The sequence below is a fragment of the Tenrec ecaudatus genome, chromosome 1 (genome assembly GCF_050624435.1).
Source record: "Tenrec ecaudatus isolate mTenEca1 chromosome 1, mTenEca1.hap1, whole genome shotgun sequence".
Classification (NCBI taxonomy): domain Eukaryota; kingdom Metazoa; phylum Chordata; class Mammalia; order Afrosoricida; family Tenrecidae; genus Tenrec; species Tenrec ecaudatus.
This window is the reverse complement of record NC_134530.1, coordinates 319,683,059-319,702,185: the sequence shown is the minus strand read 5'-3', so window position 1 is coordinate 319,702,185 and position 19,127 is coordinate 319,683,059. Positions and strand designations below refer to the sequence as shown.

Here is a 19,127-nt window from a genome sequence, read left to right as displayed (position 1 = left end):
CATATATATGAGAGGTCTTCAAACAGTTTGTGGGGGGAAAAACACAGAATGAAAATATAATGGAGAGAAGCAACATAGCTCGCATGGAAGAAGCACATAGCCTGTGGGATCACAAGATGTCGATAGGATCAGGTATCAGGCATCAAAAACCCAGAACAAAAAATCGTATCAATGTGAATGAGGGGAGTGTGGAGTGGAGACCCAAAGCCCATCTGTAGACAATTGGACATCCTCTCACAGAAGGGTCGCAAGGAGGAGGCGAGTCAGTCAGGGTGCAGTATAGCACAACGAACCATACAAATTTCCTCTAGTTTTTTAATGACCCCCCCCCACTATCATGACCCCAATTCTACCTTACAAATCCAGCTAGACCAGAGCATGTACACTGGTAGAGATAAGAACCTGCAACACAGGGAATCCAGGAGAGATAAATCCTTCAGGACCAATATGAGAATAGAGATACCAGGATTGGAAGGGGAAGGTGGAGGGAGAAAGGTGATATTTCTCACATGATCGACATATAAGGCACCCCCCCCAGGGGTACGAACAACAGAAAAGTTGGTGAAGTGAGACCTCAGATTATGTAAGATATAAAATAATAATAATTTATAATTTATCAAGGGTTCATGAGGGAAGGAGGGTGGAGGAGAGAGGAGGAAATGGAGCTGATATCAAGGGCTCAAGTAGAAATAAAATGCCTTGAAGATGATGATGGCACCATATGTACAAACATGCTTCACACAATGAATGGATGCATGGATTGTGATAAGATATGAGTCCCTAATAAAATGATTTAATAAAAAATACATAAACAAAAATGTTCATAGCAGCACAATTTGAAATAGCCAAATGCCCAATAAAAATATACTGGATGAAAAAAAACAGAGAAAGAAAAGATAATGGAATGTCTCCATGTACATTTTGGAAGTTCATATATGTGTGTGTGTGTGTGTGTGTGTGTGTGCTATATGTTTTTTATAGAGAGAGAGAGAGGCAGAGAGAGAACAGGGCCATTATGAATCAGAATTAATTCCACAGGGCACCCCACACTAAGTGTTCATCCCACTGTCCGTCTATCCATTTGCCATTGTCTAGAAATGAGACAGTGTTGTTCTGGTATTGGAAGCTAGACCATCAGCATTTCAAATGTCAGCAGGGTGGATCATGGGGGAAAGGTGTCAGGAGAGTTTCCGTATTAACACAGACTAGTAAGAAAGGCCTAAAGATCTTCTTAAAATCGTCCACCCACTACCCTCCACTTGCCAGCTCAACAGCTCCTGAGTGTTTTATCTTGCTACTCAAACTTCAAGGCATCCTGTCAGTATGTTTTTACTTTGCTTACTCTTTACATTATAATTATTCATTTAATGCTTACATTAAATGTAGGGCTGGGATCCTCATGGACAGCAGTTGGGCACCACCAGCAGTTCTGCAGGAGAGAGACTGGGCTTCCTACTTCCATAAACAGTTCCCCGCTCAGCATCCCACAAGGGGGCTTACTGTGAGTTAGCATTACTCTGTAACTGTGAGCTTGAGGGTTTTTTCCTACCTCCCCTTACTTGTGTTATAATTATTCAATGACATGAGCTGTTTATGGACTTGTTGTTTTTTGTTTGTTTCCATTGTCACGCCCATACCATTTAGTACAGTACTCAGTAGATGTTCAATACGTTGAATGACTTAGTGGTGCACGCATGTTAAATCATATGGCAATTCCAGTCTAAGGAGTTCCTCTTCATTGCCAACCACTGTTGGCGGGTATCCACCTCAGCCCAAGGGGTCTGTGACTATTTCGGACTGCAGACATGGTCTGGTGGCTTCCTGGTCCATGATGAGGGCAGTAGCCCCTTGTTTTCTTCACTCTTCCCTGGGGAATAACCCATACTCTGCAAGGAAGGCTGACAGGATTTCTTGATTTGTCTCTTCTCCCACATCCCTCCTGTGTTCCCTCTGAGTCTCCCTCCCGCTTCTCAGAAGTGAAAACAGTGAAGGCGTCCCTGCAGCAATATGGTTCCTATGATCACATTAGCTACAGTCATAATAAAAGCCGCTGCATGATCAGATTGTTCTGTTCCCCATCGCCATAGAAATCATGGTGTTTGATCAGGAAATCTTCATAAACAAGTGGAAATTCACTAATGCAGTAAGAAGTTATTACATATAATTCAGAACTTCCACACTGCTAGTGCTTCAGTCAGTAAAGAGGGGCAGGAGTATAGATCGTGTTGTGCAACAACTCGTAACAGAGGTGTGCTTGTAATTTTGGCACTAGCGCGCAGTGCATTTTCTCTTTCTTCTTCTTTCCTCTGTTTACATGGATAACTTACTTTCTGAAAATTATGTTTAAATAACAGAAGAAAATGAAAGTGCCCAACTGATCATGGGGTTATTTTATAGGGGGAGGGGGAAAATCTAAGATTTTTTTTAAAAGCTTGAATTTTAAACTGCTAAGAGAGTTTCAAAAGACTTCAGTAAATGTAATATGCCCAAGAGAATATCAGTGTTCCACGCATGGAAGAGATTGATGGGCTTCTTACGTATGTGCACAAACTAATAAGCAGGAAAATATATAGTATGTCAACTAACTGGTGCTCAAATCCTATTTGAAATTCTACCTTGATTTCCATCCAAACACAATGAGCAAATATGCAAAACCCAGACAGTTATAATTTTTGTCTTTACCGAACAATAGTTTCATGACAGGCATAATATCAAATTCAAAGAAAAAATTAAATGGTTTTCTGCTTCATCATAAATCAAAATCTTGCTGGAATTCAAAGGAAGGAAGAAAACCGTCATTCCCTTTGTCCCACACCCCCCCTCTTGGTCCGGGATGAGGGAAAAGGACTAAGTAAAGGGGCCCGCAGAGCTCCAGTGCATAGACCGACGCCCTACGTGGTCTCTGTGTGTAGGCAGACTCTAGCATGGCCTTCCAGGAGAATGAACAAATCAACTGACAAGAAACACAATCAGGCACTCCTTAGATGCAAGCATGCCGCCACGGCCCCTCGCTTACTTTGCACAGCTGATCAGGAAAAAGCAATCTCTAGAAAAGAACATCATCATTGGTAGAGAGTTAGCCAAAATGAAGGGAAAACGTCACTGAGATGGATTGACACAAAGCCATTGAATGGCTCAAACCACCAATAATTATGGAAGTGGGGCAGGACCCAGCAACGATGCAGGCTATTGTTCTGTTGTCATGAAGTGGAGCCAACATTTCGCAGCTCCGAGGCGTGAGCCAGATAGATTGCTTCCTGCGTCCGAAGTTTGGAAGAAAAGTTGTTTGCTCCAATTATCCCTTTAGTATGGACCCCAGGTTACGTTGTGGCTACTCGTTGGGCTGCCATTAGCGTGGTTGGCAGTTGGAAACCGCCAGCAGGTCTCTAGGGGTCCCATTGACTCCCTGGCAGTGAGGGAGATCTCTCTGTGGTGGAGGCTCTGCTACGTGTTCTGAACTGAAATTCCAGCTGTTTGGGAATACACAGTGCTTAGATGACAATTGTAAGCCATGCACATGTTCCTTGTGACCACCTACGACACCTGAGCTGTTGTGTCATTCTGCTTTCCGGTTCTGAAGGGCAGAGATCAGCCATGATTCGCTTCCTCTCTCACAATATGACAGTTTTAGCTACCAAGGGCAGAGTTTTGAAATGCCTGAAGGTGCAAGAGAAATTTCAGATAAAGCTACAGGTGGACAAGTTATGCAAGCTGAGTCTGTTGAAGACTCCTTCTGGCTCAAGCCTTCCTGTGTCTGGCTTGCTGCCTTTTGGGCATTGTGAGTTCCTTAAATACAAAAAAATCACCCTGTAGGGCTCTCCTGCCTGATGACCGGCATCCCATTCTCAGGGCAGGCTCTGTGTCTTAATGCCTGAGCATAATCCTGGCTTGCTCAGTTTCCAGGGGGGTGACCTTGGACATTTTATGTCAGCTCTATAAATGACAGTTTCTTCACCCAGAAAAGGGGCATTGATAATAAAATTAAAGTCTTTTTAAAAAACGATTATTCTACAAATACAATATCTTTGTGTGCTGTGAAGTTGACTGAGGCGGATTCCAACCATATAGGATATGGTGGAACCACCCACATAGGGTTCCCTGGGTTGAAATCATGGGAACAGATTGCTAGATCTTTTCTTCAGTGACATCACTGGATGTTCCACCATCAACCTTCAATGACCAGCCAAGCACTTAACCATTGCACCACGGGAGCTCTCCGAAACCTATCAGCTATTGCAATAGTGATATGGGCTTATTGCAAATATCAAAGAAGATAACACATACAAAATACTTGGTTCAGTGCAGGTCCTATAAGTAATGTTATCATTAAGTGTCATTGATTCATTCCAACCCATACTGATCCCATGTAACAGAGTAGAACTGCCTCAGTGTTTGCTAGGCTGCAGTCCTTAGTGCAGGAACCCTGGGGGTGTAGTAGTTATAAACTGGGTTGCTAATGGTGAGGTCAACAGTTCAAAACCAGCAGCTGCTCCAGGAGAGAAAGATGGGTGCATTCTATTCCCATGAAGAGTGATTCTCAGAAATGCACAGGGGCAGTTCTACCCTGTCGTCTGGGGTCTCTATGAGTCAGTATCGACTCATTGATGGCAGTGAGTTCATCTTTACCCAGGAAGAACTCTAGGTCTTTTTCTCCCATAGAGCAGCTGGTGACTTCTAAATCATCAGTCTTTTGCATGGTTCCACCAGGGCTCCTTCTATTCCTCTGAGTCGCAACTAGCATGACGAATTGGGACTTCGTTGGTAGTTGCCGCCAAGGCGATCCTAACTCACGGCAGCCATTCCGTGCAGAGAAGAACTGCTCCACAGGGGTTTCAAGGCTGTTACTTTCAGAAAGCATCTTTATTCCCGAGGTACCTCTGGAGTTTGAACCGATCACCATTTGATGAGGCGTCGAACACTTAACTATTAGTGCTACTCAGGGAGCTCTACGAATGTTGTCGTTCGTCGCCTTCTAATCAGTTTTGACTCATAGTCACCTTGTGTGTAACAGAAATAAACATTGCAGGGGGTGAGCCCAGGTTTGCAGCTCCTGGATTAATCTGTTTTATTAAAGGATGACTTCTTTTTCTCTCACTCTCCACACGCCCAAGTGTGATGTCCATCCCCAAGAGGTTCCTTTGGCTAAGCTGGCCAAAGTACATGAGATCACTCACCATTCTCGATTCTAGGGAGCATTCTGACTGTGTTTCTTCCAAAATAAATTTATTCATTCTCAGGGCAGTCCATAGTACTTTTAATATTCGTCACCAACACCATAACTCAAATTTATCAATTCTTCCGTCTTTCTTTCTCATTGACCAGTTTTCACATACATGAGATGATTGAAAATGCCATGGCTTGAGTTAGGCACATTTTTGACCCCAAAGTGGCATCTTCGATCTATCACACGTTAAAGAGGTCTTGTACAACCGATTTACCAAAGGCAATGCATGGCCTTCTTGACTATTGCATCCATGAGTGTTGATTGTGGATACAGGTACACTGAAATCTTTGACGATTTCCATCTTTTCTCCGTTTATCATGATATGGATTCCTGGTGCGGCTGGGAGGAGTTTTTGTTTTCTTGACACTGGCTTGTAACCCACACTGAAGGCTGTAGCTGTAGATCCTCATCAGTAAGGGCTTCAAGTCCTCTTTGCTTTCAGCAAACAAGGCTAGGTTATCTGCATATTGTGGTTGTTAAAGAGCCTTCTTCCAAGCCTGATGCCAACTGCTTCTTCATATCATCCAGCTCTCTGCTGATCGACTCAGCATACAGAGAAATAGGGTGAAAAGGCACAATCCCGAAAACCATTTAAACCATTCAGTTTCCCCTTGTTCAGTTTAAACAACACCCTTTGGTTCATGTACAGGTTCCATATGCATACAATGAGGTGTTGCGGAATTCCCAGTTTTCCCATTGTGATCCGTAGTTTATTACCATGCACACAATTGAATTCCTTTGGATAGTCAATAAAACACAGGCAAACATCTTTCTAGCATTCTCTGCTTTCACCCAATATCCTTTTACATCAGCAATGATTTCCCTTCTTCTCTGTCTTCTTCTGAATTGACATTGAATTCTGGCAGCTCCTTGTCAATGTCCTGCGGCATCAGTTCATAATGCAGTCATTTATCCACTGGGCCACCAGGGACCCTTCAGAATAGTTATATTATTATGAAAGTTATTTCATTTCAAGTTTAGTAATTGAGGGTCTGTGAAGATATAAATATGGCCCAGTCTAGGATTTTAAAGGAAAAGAAAAAGTAAAATTCATAAAAGGACTATGATTTTCCATATTATTACAGACATTATTCCAATGAATACTTCCAAATCAGATCACTACCACTGGGCCCATTCCAACTTGTCATGTTCTTTTCCTTTTTTACATTTTATTAGGGGCTCATACAACTCTTATCACAATGCATACATGTACATACATCAATTGTATAAAGCACATCCATACATTCTTTGCCCTCATCATTTTCAAAGCATTTGCTCTCCACTTAAGCCCTTTGCATCAGGTCCTCTTCCCCCCCCCTCCCCGCTCTCCCCTCCCCCCTCCCTCATGTGCCCTTGGTATATATACATACACACATACATATATATACATACATATTTTTTTGCATGATGCCTTATACCTGGTCCCTTTGGCACCTCGTGATCGCACTGGCTGGTGTGCTTCTTCAATGTGGGCTTTATTGATTCTGAGCTAGATGGCCACTTGTTCACCTTCAAGCCTTTAAGACTTGTCATGTTCTTATAGCAACTCGTAAGGAGAGAGTCGAACTGCCCCATAGGTTTCCAAGGTTGTAACCACATTTTGACACTTGTATTGACATACTATCCATATATCTTACAGTTCGGTAGCTTAAATATACTTAGAAGGAGCGGTGCAATCATCGCCTCCATCAATTTCAGAATCAGGCACCATTTTTAGAATCAGGTTCCAGACTCATGGAGGCAGGAAGGACTTTCACATTTTTATTCCGCAAAGTATCTGGGGAGTTTGAACTGTCAACCTTTGGGTTAGCAGCTGAGTCTGGAATACATAATCATAACACCACCACAGCATTTTTTTAGTATGGAAATACGGATTCTATTTAAAGGATAAAGAAACTGAGGCTGAAAGAATTTAAGTAACTGGCTCAAGTTCCTCTGGTTGTTAATAATAGATTCAGAACTCTCTCATTCCCTACTATAAGGCTACCTGACTGTAGAAGAAAGGACAGTTACTTGGAGCAGTAGAATTTGAGGAAATGTCAGTGTAACAAAAGAGAAATAAATGCTATAGGATGTCAGAGGTGAAGTGGAGGGGCAGTGAAACAAAGAGAAAACCCTCAACAAGCTGGATCGACACAGTGGCTGCAACGATGGGCTCAAACAGAACCTTTGCAAGGATGGCTTGAGCCCAGGCAGTATTTTCTCCTGTTGTGTATCAGGTTGCTATGAATCGGAACGGACTCAATGGCACCAAATAACAAGTTTCTTGTTATGCCCTTGCATCTCGTGTCTCAACTTTAAATCTTCCTCTGTCTACACTAGACAGTCATGTGTGGGAAATGACACCGAGTAATGAAATAATTGGATCTACATCTAGACATAGGAGTGAAATATGGATTCAGTAATAATCTTAAGGGGCCAATTTTAAAAATTAATTTAAGCAGCAACTGTTTCATTTGAGCATAAAGAAAGGAAAATTAAACAGCTTCCCAAACAAGCCTCTGAAATACTAATATCCTCACATTTCCCAGAAGAAGCAATTAAGCAAATAAAGAATATACTCATATATGCCTATGCCAAAAACTGGATGCAGAAAATCTGTTTTAAAATATTTACTTTGTTGACTAGTTTTCAATGTTTTCTTTAAGTCGCCGTTTTCAGTACATGAAAGTCCTTGAACTGCAGTGCATGAGACCATTGTTGTTGATAGGTGCTGCTGCACTGGTAGGCACTCTCTGTGTAACAGAGAGAAACACAACCCTGTCCTGTACCATCTGCACGGTCCAAGCTGTGTTTTGGCCTATGGTTGTGGTCATGGTGTAAATCCATTTCATCCAGAGCATTCCTCTTTTTGGCCGACCCTTTACTTTACCGAACACAATGTCCTTTTCCAGTTTCTCTACGGATAACACATCCGAAGACACAGGGTGAAGTCTTGCCATCCTCAATTTTAAGTATTTTAGCTGTCCTTCTTCCAACACAGATTTATTAATCCTTTTGGCAGCCAATGGCATATTTGATATTCTTTGCCAACGCCATAATTTATTGGAATGTTCCATCCCATCCAACATTTGACATCTTTTAATAATTCATGATCTGAACCATTTCATCTAAGAGTATGTGACTTGTCACTCTCTTTGCCATCCCGTCATGCTGAACTAAATGAAAATGCTCAAGCCAAACATGTGAAAAATATTTTAGCGTTTGCTATAATGAATGGAAAATACATTCTCAATTTGCGTTTTTAAAATCAATGAATTAAAGGTGTGACTTCTAGGAGAACCACAATAGAAGATGCCGTTGCGTTGTCAGATGCCGAAGGGTTGGTTCTGGCTGATGCTGACCTTAGGCACAACAGAAAGCAACACCAAGACCAGAAGGACTAGACGTCTGGCACTGTCTTAGGCAACGTGCCACTGAGATTCACAAGATTTCCAGTGGCCATTTTTATTTTCCCAGGAGTGGACTACCTCTTCCTTATGCCTAGTTTTATCTTTGTGTGGAAGCTCCCCAGAAACCTGTCCATCACCCTGCTGATATTTGAAAGACCACCACCACCAATTGTTTCATGCAGTGCCTACATGGCTTCAGCATCCCAGCCGCACACAAAAACCATCACAGTACAATGCCCTGACAGACAAGGGGCAGAACATACAGGCAACAGCCGTAGACTTGCTCTCCATGGGTTGCTGTGATACTGAACAGATTTCAGTTGAACTTCCAGACTAATATAATGATGGGAAGAAAGCTCTGGTAATCTGCTTCTGCAAACAAGCCAATGAAAATTCGATGAACCACGTCATTCCACAACTGATCCTGGGGTGGCATAGGATCAGACAGCATGTTGTCCAGGGGTAACTGAATAGGGTATCAACTCCATAGCAGCTCGCAACTGCTGCAGCCTACACATCTATAAAATAGCATGGACAATACTGCCCTGCAGAAGAGGAATATACATTTTTTTATTTATGCAAACGTCAGAGGAAAAGGCGCTCTATGAATACGACGTACATGGGTCTTTATGCTTCATTTTTGGAGCTGATACTAAATATAGGAAAAATATGTCCAATAACGCAAAAATGTACATCAGAATAAAATTGCAGCTTGAATGTGTTGCTTTATATTGGCAAGCAGGGAGGATAAAATAAGCATGAAGGGGAAATAGACAGCCAGCACTCTGACTGAATTATGTCACCAGATTCCAGCCCAGAAATATTATCTAATAATAACATCACCCTGTTCCTGGGCCTGCCAACTTCTAAAATTAAAAACCAACTCAGGTTGAGCATGTCAGCTGAAATAAATCAAATAAAGTAGTACTTGGGGAAAAAATTAACACCCCCCCCCCCACGCCCCATGCTCTAACCTATTTCTAAAAACCATCCTGAAAACTATCCTGCCATCTTGGTAATTGGCCAGTAGCATAATTTTTTAGCTGCTTAATAACACATCATCATAGGCGTAAAAATGTCAAGGATCTCATGTTAACATTGTATCCGGGTTTGTGTGTGTGTGTGTGTGTGTGTGTGTGAGAGAGAGAGAGAGAGAGAGAGAGAGAGAGAGAGAGAGAGAGAGAGAGAGAGAGAGAGGAGTGGACTCTGTCGCTCAGCCATACGGTCATCCCTATCATAAGCTGGAGAGGTTCTGAGGTAGCCTGGCCTATAGCACTCTCAGAACAGAAATGTCCACGTGGCACAAACTGTTGGCGAATGTTTCCTCCCTTCTACACGTCTTCCATTCCAATGATACATACTTGAGTTTGGCCATCAGAACAGCCTCCCCAAATACAATGATAAAGCAAGCCTTTGCCTGTGGCGTGTGATTTTCAATCCTGTTCAACTTCCTCTCATTACCTCCTTCAGAGTGAAGAGCTTCTAGTTCACCTCTATTTTCCCAGTGACCTGCTAATTGCAAGGCCAGCAGTTCGAAACCACCAGCTACTCCGAGGGAGAAAGATGGAACTTGTCACTCCCTTGTAGAATTGCGGTGTCAGAAATTAACAGAGGCAGTTCTACCTGCCCTGTAAGGTCAAGATGAGTAATTCCACACACACACACACACACACACACACACACACACACACACCCCAATGATTAGTATAATTTCATTAGGGTCCTACTTTTTTATTCTTCTTATACTCATGATTTTACTTCTAGTTTGAGTGCCCAACAATTTTTCTACCTCATCCTCCCCCACATTTATCGCTAACTCCATATCAATCTTACTTTTAAAATTGCCCAAACACCTGCATCGTTTTTTTCTCCACTTGAGATTTAGCACCCCAGCTGTCTTTGTTTCCTAGTGTCGCTGTAACCAAAATTCCACTAGTAGGTGGCTTCCACAAACAGTATTGAGGGTGTGTGAGTCGGGTGAAAGTTGACAGAATAAGTTCATTTCCCATTCCATAATTTGTACACGATTTATTTCCTGACGTTAGCCTCAATCCTCCTCGGTGTAACAATGCTCTTTGTACTTCCTCTCTGGGTTCCTGCTTTCTCATTGTTCCTCTGCCCTATTTCTTCTTGCCATCTGGGCTTTCTGATTGGGCATATGCTGCTGATTGGGTGTCCCCTGTGCTGACAGTTCTGCGGAGTGAAGTCTGTTTCTCACGTGTGTTATCATTGTTCCTGCAGGCTCTGTCTCGCTCTGCCTTGAAGGCACTGCTCCAGAACTCTGACTGTACTCCTGTTCCTGCCCCGATTGGTGGCAGGGGTTTTGGGGAATGAGTTCAGTATATTGCGATCACCAGGGTCCGTTTTGTTCTGTGACAGAAACTGGCCTTTACCAGGAGAGAAGATCCCAATGTGGCTGCCTTGTCTATGGGCTTCTCTGTGATAGAAAACCTCTCTTGGCCAGGACTAGTGGGGGGGAACCTGGTCCATCAGCCTATAGCGACATGAAGGTGCTGGGGAAGGTGATGGACATGCTAGCTCCCCTGCCAAGCAGGGTCATCTCATACCCACTGGAGAATGCAGTTCCTTTTAGTCGCCACTGCAAATTCCATTCCCTCCTTATTTTCAGAAGAAGCTCCTGTAGTCTACATGACTGCTACATGATATTTCCAGATTGTTGTATCCACACCAGCATCTAGGCAAGGACCATTCTCCTGATTTACACTCCCTGGAGCTGGTGGGTTTGGATGAAATTGGGAAGCGTTATGGAGGAGACGCTGAACAATTGAGAGATGTTTCTAGGGTCCTGGTTGGGTCTCTGCAAAAGTTTGCAGGTGATGTTGTATAATCTCTATGGTGGGAATGAAGTGGTAGAGTTGGTAACTATCAACTCATTTGGCACAAAATGAGATAGAAAAGGTCTGGTGAGATAGCAAAGGTCTATCCTGGAAGCAAAACAAATGAAAGCTCCACCAAGTCCCTATAACCTTGCTTATAAGTATAGTTTTATGTATCCCATGGGTTTCAACCATGTATGTCATGGTCTTGAGATGATAATTGCCTTGGACTTGGCTGTGACCATAACCTCTTACAACATTCCAGACATGGATCCTGGTAATGATAGCATCATTTAAAGGATGACAAACCAGAAAACTCAAATGGATTGAACTTTCCCTACACCAGGCATAGAAAATGAGTTTGGCAGTTTGCCATTTTGTTAAAATTAATCTATCTTTGGTTTAAAGTACGTAATACACTCTTCCAGACACAATCTACACTGATATGGCTTCCTTAACATAACTCAGAAAATCCTATTCCAAAATGGGGCTACCCCTTTTGTATAGGGGTTTAGAATTTACAAGGCATATTTTGTCATTCCATCCTTAACACTAAACCAAATGTTTGATTCTGTGACTGCATCTTTAATCGCTTAGTAAAGACCCCAGATCATAGACCCCAGTCTTCTAGGGATCATTCCTTGAGTATCCAGGGTAGCTTAACTCCCATAGCCAGAAGGAGGGACAATAGCATGACAATACTGATGTCCAGGAGACATTTGTTGTATGACAATTCAGGGTTTTCATGTTTTACTATGTGAGTTAGTTTATTGTGCCAACCTGGCTGATAAACACATGTGGGGTTAATTGAAGGGTGGAGGGATAAATGGCTAGGTGAGCCTGGCCTTTTTAGTTCTCAGGTCTCTTGCTTTGTGGTGGCCACACAAGGGTGCAGCTGCCTTAGCCAGTTTTCTGCTTCAGCTGGCAAGGATTACTTCCTGCAAGATATCCCCAAGGAGAAGCTGCATAGACCTACCCTGATGCAGCCTTGGGTGCTGCAGCAGCTGTGTGGAGACCCCTGCCAGCACTGAGATGCTTTCACATTCACTGACTCCACTTTCATCCTGCAGTCGGCATCATTGGGTCTGTTTTGTGAGATGGAGGAGGACATTGTAGATTGGTGTGGGACATATGGGTTAATGGGTCAATGTTGGACTTCTGGGCATGGGCAGCACTGGGTTGGGATGTTTTCTTGATGTGCACTTACCCTTATATAAAACTCTCTCTTACACACGAGTTTCTGCTGATTTGTTGCTCAGACTAACACACCATGAAACATTTTCCTCCACCTAACTACTTTCTCCCTTGGCCATTGAAGTCAAGGACACTATGGTTCATAGATTATATTAAGTATTAAAAGTCATTTATGAATCACAAACCCTCAAGGACCCTTAGTAACAATTCTAATAATCTTCCAGCTCAAACTCTGCTTATGTGTTAGGGACAGAACAGTAGGTAAAATCATTTTTCTCCTATTGTAACAATAAAATTTATTAAGGATTATTGTGTGGATTTGTATGAAGAAATATTTTAGAATTACAGCAATAGGACCAGAGATCATTTGCTGTGTAATTCAGGTTAATGTAAGAGCTTTGCCTTGACTTCTAGGAAACCTGAGTTCTAATCTTCTCTCCATCTCTCTCTGATAATCTTGGGTAAGTGATAAACTTAAATCTAATTTCCTCGTCCTCTGTCTTCCTCCCAGTGGGATACAGGTGAAATGAATTTAGATGGTAAAACTTACCCATGTAAGAGTTCATAAGAAGGATTGGTACTTTGCATTATGGTGTTGGTATTGAGTTTCGATGAGCTGAAGTTGACCCAATGGCAGTGAGCTTGGTGTCTGGGTCTTGTCGGTCTTGGAAGAATGTTAGCTACACCTTGGATTGGCGGAAGAGTGAACACATCAAGAAGTCCAGCTCCTCGGAATGCTCCTTTGGAGCAAAGATGGTGAGATGTTGGACTGGTTGTCAGGGGAAACAAGTCCTTGGAAGCGTGCCTTGGGAAGCAGAGGGACATGGGAAAGAGAGGCCCTTCGGGCAAAGGAACCACACAGTGACTGCCACCGTGGGCTCCAACACAACAGTTAGGAGGATGGCCCTGGACCAGATGTTCAACAGCACCAAACCACAACACCCGTACATTTGCCTGAAGGGGAGAGAGAAATGGGTAGAAAGGAATAAGGAAGCAGAGAAACTCCCTATGGCTAGCACTACATTTCTGCAAGCCTTTCTTTCACGTCGTTCTGTAGCACTATATTCTTCTGCAAAACAAGCCTTACTTTCAGGAAATTTCGAATCCCTCCTCTAAAAGCCTCACCCTGAAATAGTGGTCTCTCGACCATTATCATCAGAGTCCTTGGCTGGCACCAATGACTCCCATGCTTGGCTGCTAACTAAAGGAGAACCCGAGGTGATGGCATTTTCACACGTCATAATCCATTTGCTTCAAGCGCTTCATCATTCCTACAATAAGTCAAAATTACACCGTAACCATATCCCCTATTTTGGACAGGCATTAGCTTGGTACCTGATGACCCAGGATGACAAACCCTTCACTGGTGATCCTGTGGGCCTCAGTGGCTTTTGTTGACTTCTGTCATCCCTTTATGTTGGGTTTGGATACTGTCACCCTGTTGGGCTTTCGTGTCAACAGCCCAGCCAAAATATTTTGCTGGTAACGGGCTCCAGTTCAAGGTCAGCTTGACCCACAAAACAGAAAGGATTCCGGGTCTCCTGGGAAAGCATCACCACCAGAGGAATTGCGTGGTTCACTTTCTCAGGGACTGGGGGTGCATCATAAAGGAGGGGCCCGGCTAAGCTTTCTAAAGCAAGTTCACTAGCCTTAAGGCTTAGGCCTTGTGAGCAATCTGTCTTTTGACTCCCCTGCCACACACACCCCACCCCTCAAAGGTGTTCTGCAAAGCAGAGCATGCAGGAGCATAACAAAAGTGAGCCATATGGGGCTGGGGGACCCCCAGGAGGGGACTGGTATTTAGAGATAAAGGGACTGTGAGAACTTTACTGCAAATGCATTTTCATTGGCCAAGTTCTTTTTCAGAGGAGTAGCAATGTGAAATAAACTGAAGTACAATGGCTACGGGGGGGATTGTTTCGAGGGATAAATAGGGCAGGAGGCAGGCTCTCATGGGCCCTCTTTTTCCCATTGCAGACTAATAAAAGAGGCAATTATCTAATAAAAATGTACTGTTAATTACTACCAGTTAAGTACTACTACTGTTAGTAATATTAAGTACTATTGGTCCTGAAGAGATGTATTTCATCTTGGAAATTTGACATTTTTGCTGGCTTTCACCCCCCTTTCACCACCACCCCACTACACACCCCAATTATAATCCACAGAAAGTGGAAATGAGACAAGAGCCATTTCACATGTCAAAACACAGAGTGAAGGGAAGACATGCTGGCAGTGAGGGCTTTTCAATGGGACCGGAGGAAATGGTGGAGATGATTCTAGAATATGTTTTTGTCTACTTGACATTACCCCCTCCCTCCTATCCTTTTTTTGTCTTTTTGATCTTGATTTCTTTGAAGGTTTTTGGTTTTCTTGTGGTTTGGTTGTTTTCTTTTTTAGGGGGTGGGGGCTGGGGGGAGCGTCACTGTGGCTGTTTTTCATGTAATAGCCCTGGCATTCTTCCTAAAAGATGTGTGCTCTCGAGAGCATGGTCCTGGCCGATGGAATCCTCCATTTTGATCCTGTAAAGGTCACCCGGGGTGTCTTACCTTCCTTTAAACATGCAGGTCTGGGCTGTGAAGTTCCCAGAATTGAGATGGAAATGAAGTCATTAGTTTCTTCCTACTTGAAGCTCTGACTACACATGGAATTCTATGGGCAAAGTCTGAGTCGCCTGCTTTTTTTTCTTTTTTCATAAATCTCACACCCAGCTGAGCTGTAACACCTGTTACATTTTCCCAGGAACTTGAGCCCCAAGACCATTTCCCATCTATTTGCTCTTCTTCTTGCGCAGGACACGGACAAAGGCAGGGGTCCCGGTTTTCGAAGGCTGTGCTAATTGAAAAGCTGTGGGCTGGTGCAAAAGCGAACCCCAGCCCACAAGAATCCCAAACAAGGCTTTCCAGTGATTATTTCCTCCTCTTTAAAAAAGAAGTCGCCTTGATCATGCAAGCTGTACAAGATTGATTTGTTTGTGAGGGAAAAATAGTTGTTGAATGTCTTGCCTCTAATAAACATTTTTCCTTTCAGGCACAGTTGAGAGAGAGAGAGAGAGAGAGAGAGAGAGAGAGAGAGAGAGAGAGAGAGAGAGAGAAGAGTAAATCCAGAGATCAGCTAACAGAGTCCTGTTTTTGTGAGTCAGAGGTGGGCTGAAGGAGGAGGGTTTGGGGGAGGTGGCATGAATGTGAATTTGCTTTTGCTGTTCGCCTTTTAAATCTTCTGTGTTTATTCACGTGAACACAAGAATTGGGGACAAGGTTGAATCAGATGGTGAACCAAAGGCCATTACAATAGCCATGTTAAATTTAAGAGAAAAGTCTAGGAGGGTCAGCAGCTGAATGATTAAATGAAGAGTCAATTTCCTGATAGGATCCTTGAAAGGAAGGATGGCTGTGGGGGTGGGGGGTAAGTTCTCATCCAAAGCAAAGAGAATCGTGTCTGGTCCTGTGGTAACAGACGATGTGAAAACATTCTGAAACCCATGGACAAGCTCGGGATCCGGCAAGGAGGTCTCCGACAGCATCCGACAGAAAAAGAACATTTAGAAATAAAGTTGATGTCAACACATTCATGGTCCCATATTCCTCTGGGAGTCTGAGCACCCAAGGACCCGAGTCTTGCACTCAAAACGTGGGAGACCATAGCTCCTAAGTCATAACACGGCCAGTAATCAGCCTGTTCCCTGTGGCCCTGCCAATTGTGCTGTCACTCAAATCCCTAAAGAAAATGAATCGTCGTTGAATTCTGCGCCGTGCTTCCTTGGTATTTGTCTGTCTGTTGGCTTGGACGGTCACAGTGACTCTGCTGTTGTTTACTGTGCACACCGTGGGCTACTCTCGCTGTCTGAGCTACTTATCTTCGCGGGCCTCCTTTCTTAGGCACATTCTCATTAACCAGGTTCCTCCTAGCCAAGTCATTGAGAGTAGAGCATGAGACAGGCTTTAGTTTTGAAGGTGAGGCCTATCAGGCAGAAGGAAAAGCGCCCTCACTTTATTGCAAGAGGAAAAATTATAAGCTTCAAATGAACATCTAATGACCTACAGCATTCGTTGTCCCAGTTTTCCAAAACCCGTATGTCATTCTAAATCTATTCTCGAGAAGGGATGAGATGCTAAGAACCTTCAGAGAATATTTACTGGAATATTTCCAAAAGGACGTGTGAACTGATTAAAAATTCATCCACATGCATATTAATTAGAAAGGAAAGCGATTAACAATATATTAGTGAATGAAAAGTATGTAAGTTGACCCTTGAAGAAAAAAAGCTCAAAAATGGTCAATGTTAGCAATTTATTTCACCCAAGCACTATACAGAGTAATAATGGCTATCGTGACCCGATTTTATTAGTATTTAATATACATCCTGAACAACTGAAGGAGTTCTGTTGGCACTACGTTATGCACTAGGTTGCTAGCCTCAAGGTGAGCAGTTCAAAGCCACCAGCAACTCCGAGGGAGAAAGATAAGGCTTTCTCTTTATTCTAGTAAAGATGTACCGTTTCAGAAACCCACAGGCTCCATTCTGTCCCTGGAGCTGGGATCAACCCGACGACAGTGAGAGCTAAATGGTTGGCAGGAGTCGTCCGTGGGAAGGGGGGTTAGAGAAACGTCTCCTTGTTGCCTCTTTTGGCTTACCTGGTTTCTCGGCTTTTCCCAGATGAATCTCTGCACTCCCACTAGTGCTGCGGTTCTCAAACCTGTGGGTCACAATCCCTTTGGGGGTCGAACGACCCTTTCATGGGGGTTGTCTGATTCATAACAGTAGCAAAATTACAGTTATGAAGGAGCACCGAAAATAATTTTATGGGGGGGGCAGTCACCACAACATATTAAAGGGTCGTGACATTAGGAAGGTTGAGAGCCACTGCTCTAGGGCATGAGGTTATAGGTGAAATATTGGGGACAATATTGGCCATTTCACATTGGCTGCTGTCATTGTTTAAAGTGATTTTCAAACTGTATATATATATATACCAGGGTGGTTTGTTTCCTACCCATAGTTCACCAATTCTATCTATGTTCCAGGGTCCTCAAACTTTTTAAACAGGGGCCAGTTCACTGGCCCTCAGACCATTGGAGGGCTGGACTATAGTTTTTTTAAAAAGCTATGAATAAATTCCTATGCACACTGGACGAGTTGACTGCTAAGCAGGACAAGCAGCGATGGCAAAAACGCCTGGTGGGCTGGATAAGTGTCCTCAGCAGGCCGCATGTGGCCCGCGGGCCATAGTTTGAGGACTCCTGATAAATTATAAGGGGAAACAATTTAATAGCTCAAGAATAAAATTGGACCAGTAAATGGTTCTAGGCTCAACCTTGGTTTCTCCTTTGTGTCCCTGTTAAACGGACTAGCAATTAAATGTGAAGAGATTATGTTTCTTTCTACTATATTGAAAAATAAATGTTCCCCCAGAGCTAGCAACAACAACAACAACAAAAAGCCTAAATGAGAAAGCATGTGGTTACAGTAATCTCTTCCCTGGTGATATTCATGATTTCATTTAGGCATACCTTCTGTGACATCCAGAAGTTTGGAGTAGTTTTAGATCCCAGCATCTCCTTTCCTTTATCAGTGTCTCTGCCCCCTTGCTTGTCAAGAGTGCACTTCTCGGAGGGCATTGAGCATTGGCAAGCATTCCTCTCTCCTTATTTGGTCAGTGAGATTCAAGAACGCTGAGCTCTGCCCTCTGCATGTGTTGCAGGATGTTCCCTCGGAACTCCGTGCTTTAGTCTTGATCACTGTTTTATTTTCTGGGAGTTGGTGATGACTACTGCTGTCTTCGGTCAGGGCATAGGGTTACAATGCTTGGCTGCTACCTGGGGGATTGGACATCCGAGGCCATCCAGAGATTCTTCAGAAGAAAGACTTGGAGATGGACCTTTGAAAGAACCGGCACTGACACCCAGAGGTGTTGGCTCTTCCCCGACACGTGCATTGCCATGGACAGGCGTCACGTCGAAATGGCAGTGGGTTCTAGTGGCTTTTACATGCGGTCATTCTTCTGCTCTCCAAATGTCGAGAGTTGCTTTTCTTCTACATGTTTACAATATGTTTTATTATGCTAGATTGCCTCTTAAAATTTATTTTCGATTTAACAGATATACAATCAGTTTCCCATTTAACTATTTCTATGCATTCTGCTCAGTGACATTAGTTACATTTCTCATATTGTGGCAATATTTTAATTCTGTCCCTGCTGGTTGTCCCATTTCTATTCATCTAGTTTCTCTGATCCCCACCCCCTGACCTTGTCACTTTTGCTTAGAGTAAATTCTGACTATTTAGTCTCATACCACTGATTTTTTTAAAGCATAGTACTCACATGTGATATTGCTTATTTTATGTGTTTATTGTTTATTTTATGAAACCTCCGGTTTCAAAACTTCAAGGCAAAAAACTCAGAGTTCCTCTAGTATCTACTAGTCCAGTACATCTGGTCTTTGTCCTACATGTTTCTCCCATTCTAGGTGGGACCATGT

General features: G+C 43.1%; 1 pseudogene; it reads left to right on the top strand.

Annotated features, from left to right (window-relative positions):
- Positions 1–11,783, top strand: part of LOC142442395 (renin receptor pseudogene) — a 189,027-nt pseudogene extending 177,244 nt beyond the window's left edge.
- Positions 11,784–19,127: the final 7,344 nt, after the last annotated feature.